This window comes from Aedes aegypti, chromosome 3 (assembly GCF_002204515.2).
Source record: "Aedes aegypti strain LVP_AGWG chromosome 3, AaegL5.0 Primary Assembly, whole genome shotgun sequence".
Classification (NCBI taxonomy): domain Eukaryota; kingdom Metazoa; phylum Arthropoda; class Insecta; order Diptera; family Culicidae; genus Aedes; species Aedes aegypti.
Window position 1 is genome coordinate 33,844,874 of NC_035109.1, and position 13,937 is coordinate 33,858,810.

At 42.1% G+C, this 13,937-nt stretch overlaps 1 protein-coding gene across 2 annotated transcripts in view; it reads left to right on the forward strand.

Annotated features, from left to right (window-relative positions):
• Positions 1–3,877: 3,877 nt before the first annotated feature.
• LOC5577684 overlaps positions 3,878–13,937 on the forward strand; it is a 245,090-nt gene continuing 235,030 nt past the window's right edge. For both annotated transcript variants that reach the window (XM_021849744.1, XM_021849757.1), the window contains exon 1: positions 3,878–4,608. The gene's annotated coding sequence lies outside the window, so the exon portion shown is untranslated. The remainder of the gene's footprint in view (positions 4,609–13,937) is intronic.

Sequence of the window (13,937 nt, forward strand, 5' to 3'; positions counted from 1 at the left end):
CCGAGAGACAGTTGGGTGATTCCCAGTTGTCTTCCGATCCATCTCATGCTCGCAGTCGGATTTTCCATGACGGCGCGCAAAATTATCCGGTATTTCCATGTCATCTCAATATTCACTGAACCGATTGTTGGGAAATTTTTCACATGTAAACAATACTCTCCAATCTAGTTATAACCTGAGAGAGACTCGCGAAGAGGAAAAATATCAACGTCATATGCAGCCCAGATTCCCCTCTCACGAAACGTCAAATGCAGCCCACCGTTTTTATGGCTGAAAAAGTGAAAAGTATTGTGTTCAAAGTAAACTGTTATTAAAAACTTCAGTCGGCGGAGCAGTTTTTTCCAAAGTTGCAGATAAATCTAAGCAGAAGATTAATTATTTCTAATGTCTGCTACGTTTGCTGGCGTGAAATTTAACTCAAACGGCTATTTATGATTCGATGTGATGCAAACTCAATCATTTTTTGCTGAGAGGTTCATGTGAGGTTTTGAACAGCATGCGCATAATTAATATAAACACAAAGTGGAATAAGAAAAAAACTCAGCAATCACAGAAAAAGAAGACCGTCTTCGCGAGTCTCGTCTCAGGTTATAACCAGATTTTCATCAATTTTTACCCACGGTCAAAAAAGTTACACACGGATAAAAATGGTGCATTTTTTTTCGAGTACAGGCCTTAGTTGAAGATGTGAGAAATAAACAAAAGAAACCATGAACAATTTTATTGTGATATCCATCGAGAAATTACAATAGTGCGTTCAGAGACAATTTTGCTATAAAAAAGACTAGAATTCTTTCATTGAAAATAGTGGCTAAACCCCTTAAAACAAACCTGCTACCAACTCTATAAAATTCTTAAAAAAAAACTTTGGAACATCTTCTTCTTCTTCTTTCTGGCGTTACGTCCCCACTGGGACAAATCCTGCTTCTCAGCTTAGTGTTCTTATGAGCACTCCCACAGTTATTGACTGAGAGCTTACTATGCCAATGACCATTTTTGCATGCGTATATCGTGTGGCTGGTACGAAGATACTCTATGCCCTGGGATGTCGAGAAAATTTCCAACCAGAAAAGATCCTCGACCGGTGGGATTCGAACCCACGACCCTCAGCTTGGTCTTGCTGAATAGCACAACTTTTTCCGTAACATTTCGTTTGGTTGCTGACCACATTTTCTTGAAAAACCCGATGGAGCTTGTTTCTCTTTCATCCTTCTTAAGATGCCGTTTGATTATTGCCCAATATTTTTCAATGGGGCGTAGTTCGATGGATCCTATCATTTTTCTACAAGTTCGTAATTTTCCTTCTTGAGCATCTCCAAAGTAGCTGAAACATAGTGAGCCGATGCTAGACCTGGCAAAAACAAAGAAGGCATGGTATGCTTTCGGTAGATGGGCAGAATCTAAGATTTTACTAAGATTTTTAACATTTTTCATGTCTTCTATAAAATTGTTAGATACCCTAAAACGCGTGTTTATCTATCTCTTAAAGTATAGGAATTATCGGTAGAAATAGTTTTAATAATGCTTATTTGTTCAATAGTAAGAACCCTTGAAAAGACGCTTATAGACAAATGTTTTCATCATCTGCCGAAAGGGAAGATATGGTTCTTTCATGATTTGTAAGAGTTGTCTGCGCCATTTTGCGCCGAAGGCAGTTATTGGGGCCTAAACTACCCCTTGATGAAAGAGTAATTCGTAAATACTTTGTTACTTTAAAAGATAGCGTGTTGATATGTTCAGCAAAATCACGGGTTTTTTTTCGACAAAAAACTTTGTGGAGATCACAAAAAATGTCAAAATTCTTGGAAAAAAGTTATGATTAAAAATATGATTTTTAGGGGCCATTCACATATGCCGTTGTATGTTGTATATCTCAAAAAGTATAAGAGATAGAAAAATCATGTCTTTGAAAAAGTTGTTTTAAATTGCAAATTCTACAACTTTGTCGAAGATACCAAATGTCTATCTAAATGTTTTGAAAAAATAGTTTTTCTATCTCACTGCTAGGTGGATTGATCACAAAGCTTTTTTCATCAGAAGATGTGCTTTAATACACCAAGAAACTTCTCCGAACAAACTATATCGCTAAAATCAATGGTTGAATTTATATTTGTTTTGATGTCAACTTTTGTCTGCTGCCAAAATAAACACTTGAGTACACACTGAAACAAAATTTTATTTGTTTTTATGGAATTTTCACATCAAAATGTTAATATTTAGGTGTCCACTTTCTTCAATGAACAGTCCTTAGTAACCCATGGATGGTGGAATTATTAGAAAAATCCATGGTCGAACTCTGAGAGTTGAACTACTGAATGTATTGCTGATTGCATTTGAGATGCAAATCTTAACTAAACGTCCTCTAAACGCGGTAACACTAAACAGTCAAAGGACACCTAGCAACGATTGTATAAATCACCGCCGCCCTAGCAAGAAAAATCTATCTTTGACACCGCATTTCTCGTGAAAAATCTTACCGCGTTTGGTGTTCTCGCATTTGATATTCGCATTTCAATCGCACACAGCAATACATTCCTGAGCAATGTCTTAAAGGAAGTCCTCTAAGAAATCCGTAGAGAAAACATTAATGAGTTTCTCTGAAATATTTATTAGAAGAGTCTATAGACAAATAGAAATTTCTTATAAAAGAAAATCCTGGCGAAGCCTATGAAGAAATTTCAGTAGGTATTTCAGGATAAATCCCTGAAGATTTTTTTTTAAGGAATCTATGTAGAAATTTCAGGAGGTGTTCCTGGGAGGATCACAAGAAGGATTTCGATGAAGCCCATAAAAGAATTCCTGGAGGATTCTCTAGAATCCATAGAAATTCTTAGAGAAATCTCTTCAAGAATTTGTGTTAGAAATATTTTAAGAATTGCTAGCAAGTTGTTATAATATTTGAAAGGCAGTTTTTTTGCCTAATATTACATATAACATTTTTCAAACAATTCTGTTTATCTTAATCTAGTCAATATCAACCGATTCGCTTAATCCACCATATCCACATTAGAAAAACTCAATGCCCGCACGACCGCCAGCCTGAATATGTAGATTGATTTCGATATGCTTCTGTTTTGGTAGCTTATGGACCATTCGCGCGACAATCACCGCTACACAGGCAAACGTTGTGTATCGACGCGCAACGCGTTCAGTAGGCGATGATTCGCACACAGTCCCATCTTGTATTCCAAAATTTTTGAATTTGTTTGACATTCTTCGAATATTTTTTGATTCACATACAATCTACACTCCCTTACTCGATATTTTGTATCCCGATATCGAGTTCGAGAACCATAGTAAAAGTTGGTTTTCATGGCTACCTCGATGATCCCTTGGATCGCATTAGCACTGGTTTTGTGTTCAATAAATGGATACCTCCCTTATTCAATAACGAGTTATAGAGAATTGACTGTGTAGTTGAGAAATTTCAATGTCGGCAACCTAGGCAAAATATACGAAATAAGAGTTTTGTTTTCGCGAACTCCCTGGCGGCCACGACCCGCAATTTGGGAACCTATACCCTATGCATATGCAGTGTGATCGTTTCTCTTCTTTTTTTCCCACCACATAAACGCGCGCTTGCGATCGCGAGAACGCTCGGTTATTGATCGCGAGCCCTCGCGCCGCGATTCGAAAGTGTACATTTTTAATGGAAATAAACATGTTGAAGTATCGGAAGGGACCCTGCATCGTTTATCCATCCATGATTGAAATTGATTGCAAGCGGCGGCGAGAGCCGCTCTCTTTCGGGAGAGCCCGAATTGATTGCTGCTGGATCGTGGAAACACGAAAAGGGATTCCCTCGAAATCTGGAGAGCGCCGAAATCGCTTCGCTGGAGTTCCATTCGGTTTCCAATCGACGAGTTCGATTCAGTTCTCTCGCTGCTCAGCGTGACTTCGGGCGCGATTTTGATATTCGTAGTGAGTCGTGATTTTTTGTTTAGGAGATCACTTTTTAGTACCTCTGACTTGTCCACGATTGTCGCGGAATGCGGGGGTGTTGGCGGATCTTGTTTTATTGTTATTGTTGAAGCTGCTGCTGGATTTGTGTGCGCCGGAGATTTGGCGTGGGGGTTTCTGAAGATCGTCGTGTCGTTGTAGATGATCGCGCGCAGGAAACATCAAATTCCATAGTTTGCTGGGACCGAAAATTGTCGGAAGGGGCAAGAATCTGCGCAAGTGCCTACTACGTCCCACTGTTCCCAAAGTTGCACTGCAGAGAAGAGTGTCGCTTGGATTTGCCTCCTCGGCAATTCACTCCAGAGTGCAGGTTCGGTAAAATTAGAAACTGCTCGTTGCGTGTGCGAGTTGCACAAGTGAGTTGTAAAAGTTTTCGCAGATGTGCCGAGGGGCATGTGGAAGGAAGAGGGTTTAAAAGGGGAAGAGAGTGGTGTGTAAATCGTGAATATTGTCGCGTTTCGACTGGTTGCTGCGCTTTTTGAATAATAAATGAGACCCGTGAGTCGCGTCGCTGTGGTAACTTCTGCGCGCGCATAGCCTACTGCCTGCTAGTTGATGCTGAGACTAGCGCAATTTCCTGTTTTTACGGACCCTGACGACGGCAGCGGCGCAACTTTCTATCGGACTCTCGTCCAGGGTGAAACAGAGGTAACTATGCCTTTTTTATGGTAGGCTTGCACTGAACACTTTCTTGCGATTATGTGTCGCAACATCAATAAAAATATAGTAATTGCACTACGTGGTGGCTTCCCTAGTCGAAAATTGCCAATAAAAGTTGGTGCCGCTGTCAGACAAGTCTTGCCGAAACCGAATGACAAAACAACTGCGGCTAATTTTGTGCCCACGGCGCCCAGGCAGACGGGATCGGATGCGAAATGAAGTTTTCAATTGTCGATGTAAAAAAGAAACAATACTCAGCAATGCACAGATACCAAGAGAGTCATATCTGCTGATTTGCAATTAGATGGCAGTTTTTACGATAGTTTCACAGTAGGACGAAAGCTCAAAATCGCAAACTTTTTTCAGCATCGCCGATCCTAGTAAAATTGGTGAAAATGTCAAGACTAAAAAAAACAGCTTGCTTAAAAATAATTGACAAATCGATAAAAATTAAAAATAGTCAAAAGATTTGTTGTGTTTTTATTTTTTTCTGAGTTGTCTATTGTTTCGAAGAAAACTGCATTTGCAGTTTTGACATTTGCTCCAATGGTACTAGGGCTTTAAAACATTTTTTTAATCGACTTGTTGTAGCTATAAATTTCGACTTTATTTTGAGGTTTTTCAAATTTGGTGTTTTTGTAATTAAACAAGTTTGCTAAATACACCAACTCTCTATAGTTATCATGAATAGCACACTAATCTATTAGGAATCCGAATTTTGGATAACTACCCTCGATCAGAAATACAGATGATTGAAAAATGAGCCTGAGCATCACTGCTCTATATGATCATTAGCATGGGACACAATTATATTAAAAATATAATTTCTCGCTCCAGTTCACTTTTTGGGTGTCATTTCGGTCCCATAACAGCTGTGTAAAATTCGAGCTCGATCGGTGAAATCAGTCGTTTGTATGTGATTTACTATGGGAAAACTTACTTTTGCAAAGAAAAATCGCCAGAGGCCACCCATTGCCCTCTATGAAAATTCCGAACGCTGACCTAAAGCCTAAAGCTTAGAATTTACCATATTTTTACCCAAATCCACAGAATTTAATTGCAATCACAAATTTTCCTGATTTCTAAAATGAATATACCCCAAATGGATAGATTATGAAGGGATTTTTTCAATGCTATTTGATAGATTTTCGCTCCTTAGCCCTTCACAGACCCTAAACCATCATCTGCAAGTTGTATGGACGTGCATTGTTTTTCCACATCATGCATCTTTAACATAACAATTATAGAGCAAGGGACTGAAATATGAGCACGTACAAAAGTGGAGGCGATATACGTGCATATTTTATATGATGAAAAATAGCTTGCAATGCGAGTGTGTAAATTTTCTTGCGAACTAGTCTGTACTCTTATTCGACTTAATTTATCATAACAAAATTGATTTGCTGATAATTTGAGTCAATTTCAATTTCATTTAAACGTCTTCTAATCTATTTTATAATTCAAGTATAGTGATGATTCGAGGTCAGTAAAACTTGCTCGGATAAATGTATTTGCGAAATTAATCAATTGAATACGATTTGTTCTTCCTGTTCGGAATTAGAATCAAAATGTTCGGAATATGAGACAAAATGAACACAGTGTTCGACATTTGAATCAAAATGTTGGTCCACACTTTTAGAGGCAGTAGAGGCAATACTAAACAGGTTTGAATAAACTTTTCAGCACTTAGGTTTGGCAATCTCTGCATAGAGCCGCCGTGGCGTTATTAAAATAGTGAGTTCGAATTGAGTTTAGGGGTCTATTTCATAACTCGAGTCGATCAAAATGACTCGACTGGAGTCACTGTCGACCAATAAATTCGCTCGACACGGCTCTGTCACTCGAGTTTATCGACAGTTGTCACTATGGACCGATGCACAAGTTCACTAATTTGACGTTTGAGCGGTGCCGAATTCACTGGTTTCCATGGTCACATAAATAACACGGGGCGCGGTAAATGGCTGGGCATGGCGTACCATTGGTACCTCGCGTACCTGCAGGAATAAAATAGACCCCTTTGTGCGGTCCTTAGCCTCTTGCCCAGCAACTCCTATCCCTACCTCCTCGTGGTACTGGCCGGGATACGAGTAACCTTGGGGAAGATCGGGTAACCAACCCCCGGTGGGAACTTTGGTCGTATGCTGACAGGGAAGGGGGGGTTTGCTTTTGCAAACCTGGAGCGTCTGTACTCCACGTTAGGAGCGGCTCACAACAGCGTCTGTTCCCCATGTCAGGGGCGGCTGATCATCGTCCGAGTGCCAGAGAAGGACTCTAAGCTAAACTGCGCACTATGGCCCTCCGAACATTTAGGGGGAATGGTCCTCCGGAAATCTAGGGGGTTGGTGTCAGGCCCTGCGAGCCAGCCGTAAAAACACATCAGCACAGGAACGTCAACGAGAGAATACGGACCGGAACAATCGGCAAAGACCACAGCGACGAAAATGGACTAGCGATTGGAAACTCGGTACGTGGAACTGCAAATCTCTCAACTTCATTGGAAGTACTCGCATACTCTCCGATGTACTGAAGACCCGCGGTTTCGACATCGTAGCGCTGCAGGAGGTATGCTGGACAGGAGCATTGGTGCGAACGTTTAGAGGTAATCATACCATCTACCAGAGCTGCGGCAACACACGCGAGCTGGGAACAGCTTTTATAGTGATGGGTGATATGCAAAGGCGCGTGATCGGGTGGTGGCCGATCAATGAACGAATGTGCAAGTTAAGAATCAAAGGCCGATTCTTTAACTTCAGCATAATCAACGTGCATAGCCCACACTCCGGAAGCACTGATGATGACAAGGACGCATTTTACGCGCAGCTCGAACGAGAATACGACCGCTGCCCAAGCCACGACGTCAAGATCATCATAGGAGATTTGAACGCTCAGGTTGGCAAGGAGGAGGAGTTCAGACCGACGATTGGAAAGTTCAGCGCCCACCGGCTGACGAACGAGAACGGCCTACGACTGATAGATTTTGCCGCCTCCAAGAACATGACCATTCGTAGCACCTATTTCCAGCACAGCCTCCCGTATCGGTACACCTGGAGATCACCTCAGCAGACAGAATCGCAAATCGACCACGTTTTGATCGATGGACGGCACTTCTCCGACATAACCGACGTCAGAACCTATCGTGGCGCCAACATTGACTCCGACCACTACCTGGTGATGGTGAAACTGCGCCCAAAACTATCCGTCATCAACAATGTACGGTACCGACGCCCGCCCCGGTACAATCTAGAGCGGCTGAAACAACCGGATGTCGCCAATGCCAACGCGCAGCATCTTGAGGCAGCGTTGCCGGATGAGGGCGAGCTCGATAGGGCCCCTCTTGAGGACTGCTGGAGGACAGTCAAAGCAGCCATTAACGACGCTGCCGAAAGCGTTGTCGGATATGTGGAACGGAGCTCAAGAAACGATTGGTTCGACGAGGAGTGCCAAGAGGTTTTAGAGGAGAAGAATACAGCGCGGGCTGCAATGCTGCAGCATGGTACGCGGCAAAACGTGGAACGATACAGACTGAAGCGGAAACAGCAAACCCGCCTATTCCGGGACAAAAAGCGCCGCCTGGAAGAGGTGGAGTGCCAAGAGATGGAGTTGCTGTACCGTTCTCAAGAAACGCGGAAGTTCTATCAGAAGCTCAACACATCCCGCAAAGGCTTCGTGCCGCGAGCTGAGATGTGCCGGGATAAGGATGGGAGCATCTTGACGGACGGACGCGAGGTGATCGAAAGGTGGAAGCAGCACTACGATGAACACCTGAATGGCGCAGAGAACACAGGCACAGAAGGTCAGGACAGCGAAGGCGATGGCTACGTCAGCACAGCGGATAGCGGAAATCAACCAGCTCCCACGATGGGGGAAGTTAAGGATGCCATTCAACAGCTCAAGAACAACAAAGCCGCTGGCAAGGATGGTATCGGAGCCGAACTCATCAAGATGGGCCCGGACAGGTTGGCCGCTTGTCTGCATCGGCTGATAGTCAGAATCTGGGAAACGGAACAGCTACCGGAGGAGTGGAAGCAAGGCGTTATATGCCCTATCTACAAAAAGGGCGACAAACTGGAGTGTGAAAATTATCGTGCAATCACCATCCTAAACGCCTTTTATAAAGTGCTATCCCAGATTCTCTTCCGTCGTCTATCACCTATAGCAAACGAGTTCGTGGGAAGTTATCAGGCAGGTTTCATCGACGGCCGCTCGACAACGGACCAGATCTTTTCCGTGCGGCAAATCCTCCAGAAATGCCGTGAGTACCAGGTCCCTACGCACCATTTGTTCATCGATTTCAAGGCGGCATACGATAGTATCGACCGCATAGAGCTATGGAAAATCATGGACGAGAACAGCTTTCCCGGGAAGCTCACAAGATTGATCAGAGCAACGATGGACGGTGTGCAAAACTGCGTGAAGATCTCGGGCGAACACTCCAGTTCGTTCGAGTCTCGGCGGGGACTACGACAGGGCGATGGACTTTCGTGCCTGTTGTTCAATATTGCGCTTGAAGGTGTCATGCGGAGAGCCGGACTTAACAGTCGAGGTACGATTTTCACGAGATCCGGACAATTTGTTTGCTTCGCGGACGACATGGATATTATTGGGAGAAAATTTGAAACGGTGGCAGATTTGTTCACCCGCCTGAAACGCGAATCAACAAGAGTCGGGCTAATGGTGAATGCGTCGAAAACAAAGTACATGCTGGTTGGCGGAACTGAGCGCGACAGGACCCGCCTAGGAAGCAGTGTTACGATAGACGGGGATACCTTCGAGGTGGTGGACGAGTTCGTCTACCTCGGATCCTTGTTGACGGCTGACAACAATGTTAGTCGGGAAATACGAAGGCGCATCATCAGCGGAAGTCGTGCCTGTTATGGGCTCCAGAAGAAACTGCGGTCAAGAAAGATTCACCCCCGCACCAAATGCACGATGTACAAAACGCTCATAAGACCGGTAGTCCTCTATGGGCATGAGGCGTGGACTATGCTCGAGGAGGACTTGCAAGCTCTTGGGGTTTTCGAACGCCGAGTGCTAAGGACGATCTTCGGCGGCGTACAGGAGAACGGCGTGTGGCGGCGAATGATGAACCACGAGCTCGCTCAACTCTACGGCGAACCCAGTATCGTGAAGGTAGCTAAAGCTGGAAGGATACGCTGGGCAGGGCATGTTGCAAGAATGCCGGACAACAACCCTGTAAAGATGGTGTTCGCCACGAATCCGGTCGGAACAAGAAGGCGTGGGGCGCAGCGAGCTAGGTGGATTGATCAGGTACACCAGGACCTGGAGAGCGTGGGTCACAGGCGAGGATGGAGAGAAGCGGCCATGAACCGAGGGAATTGGCGAAATATTGTTGGCGAGGCTTTATCAAGATAATTGATGTAAAGCCAAATAAGTAAGTAAGTAAGTAAGTAAGTATAAATAACACGGCACCGCTAAAACGTCAAATAATGAACTCGTGCATTGGTCCATATGTGACTTACTATGGGAGTCGACGGGTGACATCTGAAATATGCATGCTTGCTTTGATCGACAGTGGTTACAGACGAGTCACATGAATCTGCTCGATTTACAAAATAGACCCCTTAATCATCTTCTTCAGCTGGTCAACAGTGTCGTTAGTGTTCCCATATTTGAAAACATTGTTAGAAAGTAGTCCCTTCACATTTTCTATGAGGCCACTGACATACAAAAATAATTCACTCTTCGAGGAACTATTCGGTGTTCTTCAAAGCATGGCAGAAGGCATAGTCTTGATGGAAGAACAAATTTTCTCCCGTAACTTCCGATATGAGAATCTTTCAAACCGATAAAAAAACGTGTTAAAGCGCTACTGAAAAAAGTTCGCGATTTAGAGCACTCGTCCCACTGTCAGTTGGTCCTAGTCGTCGTACATGAGATGACGGCGCAAATCAGCTGCAGTAGAATTTCGCTGAAATGCAAAAGTGGGCGGTCAGCGAAACAAAATAAAAATAAAATCAATTTTTTGTTGATTCCATCGACGAAGCGCAGCAGGCCGGTTTGTTTGTTTGGCACGATTGCAGTGAAGAAGTGTGAGAAATGTAAAAGAAACTATCTTTAGTTAAACTGTTCGACCGATATTCTAAGGATCGCCAAGGATTTCATACTCGGTTTCTAATATATTAATATCAGTTGAAATCATTTGAAATGATTTTTTTTAAGTTGAATAATCATAGAAAGGCCCATCGACTTATACGAGGGGTCGTAAATTAATTCCACTGTACGCATTGCAAAAGCAAAAATGTAATATTACATCGTTTTCGATGTACATCTATAAAATAACTTGATTGGTCGATTTAATGCAATAATGCGCAATAATTACAACGCGAGTAATGTTCATCGAAAACGATGTGATATTACAATTAATTTTTTTGCTGTTTCGCATCTCCAATCCTCATCTATAGAATAGCCAACGGTTGCTGCTGCTGCTGCTGCTTGTTGCCGGGTAATAAATAGAACAAAAACACTTGAAGCGTATGTGCGCGCAACTTCAGAGTACAGAACCAACCAGCTGCAGGAAAGTATGTGCTGAATGACGATGGAACACGAATATTTATGCAGACACGCCAATACAGACGTGCGGCTCGATTGTCTCCCATGCCCCGGCTTTTGGATTATTCCCGTTTTATTTCATTTTATTTTAAATGTAAAGTTGTGAAGTTTGCTGGCGCATTGATTTGCCGGAGCGTGGCATGTAGGTGTACTTGTTGGAAGTGTGTTCATTTTTGACGGTGTTGGCGAGCTAGTGGTTTTATCGAGTCGACCGAAAATTAAGCTTCTCTACTGACGATGGAACAAAGTGGTCCGGCTACCAGATGATGCCTTTTTCGTAGAAGTCATCAAAGTAGGCGAGAAATGTGCGATTAATATTTAAGCGACTCGAAATCAAGTAAGCAATGGAAAATATCTGTTCTCTGAAATATAATGATTTTGTATGGCATTGTTGTTTATAAATTTCATGGAGGAATGAGTGAATGATTTATCGTGCAAAGCCCTATGCGCATAGTAAAATCTAGCCAAAGAAATTCTCACAGAAAAAAAATATTTGAATTAATTTTGAAATTCAATTGATTTTATGTTATTCTGCCTTGTAATATTCAAATGCTCGAAATTTTTGTTTTAACCATGCATAAGAATTTACCACAGTTTTGGAATATTTTCCCACTTTTTTGAAAAATCTTTCACACTATTTGTCTCTTTTTTTACGCCATTTGGCTTCACAGTGCACAGTGCTTCCAAGGGCGTAAATTCGTGATCGAAAATGTTTTGCACCAGAAAAGTTGGTTTTAGAGGTATGATGTCTTCAGAGAAGTTGTTCGGGATGTTGAAGCTTCTTAAGAAAGAATTATTTTTGTGATGAATCCACCTAGCAACTTTTCTGGTGCAAAACATTTTCGATCACGAATTTAGGCCCTTGGAAGCACTGTGCAGTGGCCCAAAATCTTTCAATGATTCGTAGCTCTGTGTTGTTTGGCCGGTTACAAGCTTTTTGCACAGAAGCAGTTTGTCTAGGCTACTTCTGCTACACGTGTTGTGCTATATGCACTGGTCCCTTCCCGAAGAAATACCGTAAGGTGGTTCCGGGGAGATGAGGGTCTGAGTCCTTGGTCATGTCGATGCACTGTTCACCACTTGAGCAATTCTAAATGAATTGCTCATGCACAGTGCATAGGCTGGTTTCAGCGGGTCGTCGTTGGTGCGTCATCCCCGCATTCCCTGAGTTATCTTCTCAGGGAATCTGTTTGCAGATTTCCCCCTTGTAAAAAAAAAAAAAAAAAAAACAAAAGCTTTTTGCACAATAGGCCTTTTCATGTGACAGATCCGGCTGTGCATTTGTTTACATCGGTGGAGGACCGGTGCTAACACGGGCCTGTCATTTTCATAAAAGAAATGTCAAAGTGCTTCCCGATCAGCTGATTTGGGACGTCATGTGAATAGGCCTATTTCAAGATTGTCACTAATTGAACCACTTTCCCGCTTGCTGTGGATTTGCCGTCAAATCAGGCCAAAGTAATACAGAACGCGTGGACTTGTGATTAAACGGCAAGAGCCATTTCTGCAGACACTGTTTGACGTACTCTTACTAATTAATTGTACCAGTGGTTATTAAGATCACGCTATTTACATGATAGCTTGCCAATCGATATGTTTTTTGTAGTGATTGGTCTTGAAACGATCGTCAACCTTGTCTCATTAAAGTGCAGTAAAAAATGCAAGACCTGGTAGCAGGGATTGAATTTTGGGAAAATTAAGAGTATCTCTCTTAACGCTTTCTGTAACAATCATGATCCACAACACATCATGAGACCCTGTTTATCATCTTCTGCTACAGCTGTGGTTAGATCGAGGGGATAACAGGGTATGATAAAACCCATAAACAAGATCCAAACTTGGGAGAGATTCGTTGGAAAGAATAAAAATCATTAGCTACCTGTAAAAGTTAATGAGTGATAAAATGTCCATGTCGGAATCCGAACTGTTCATTTAAAAAATTAAACTTTCGTTGACGTGATCCATCACTCTGTTCTAAAATCTACTGATAGATGGAAGCAAGTTGATTGGACGATAGCAAGAAGCTTTGGATTTTTTTTTTATCATTTTTACATTTTCAGGAGAATTTGCCAGCTAAAACCATTTGATGAATAAAAAAACCAAGAACGAGAGGCTACCTTTTGGAAGTTTTTTGATGAGGATGTTAAATAATATCCAACAGCTTGAATGTTTTTTAATATTTTAATAGAAGCTTTTACTCTTTTCAAATCAGTTCTCCAAGAACTGTCGAAAACATTCTCTTGATTGAGAATTCTTTCGATATCCTGAACAAATTGATGTTATAATGGAATTCTGGGGAAATATTGAAATAATTACTAAATGACTTATTGCAGGAATTCCTGGATAAATATCTGCAAGAAATCCTGTTAAAAATACTGCCGAATTTCAAAGAAGAGTCTTTAGTGGGATCCTTAAATGAAAATCTTGCAGAACGACTCCTAGGGAAATCGCTAGAGTAGTTTCTAAATAAATTGCTAGATAAATCTCTGATGCGATTCCAACTAACGTAAAACATAAGGAATAATATAACATAGAATGTATCTGAGTTCTTTTATTCAGGATAGTGATTGAAAAAAATTGAAATGAAAAACTTCTTATTTCAATGCCACCTGAACTAGAGAAAAACAAACCATCGAAAAATCTCGATGTTTGTAAATAGAAGCCATAGTCAGCGACTTCTGTTCAGCCGTCTTTTCTACCAGCCCGTAGAAGACTAAATCAGGCCACACATAGATCGCCGAATTCAA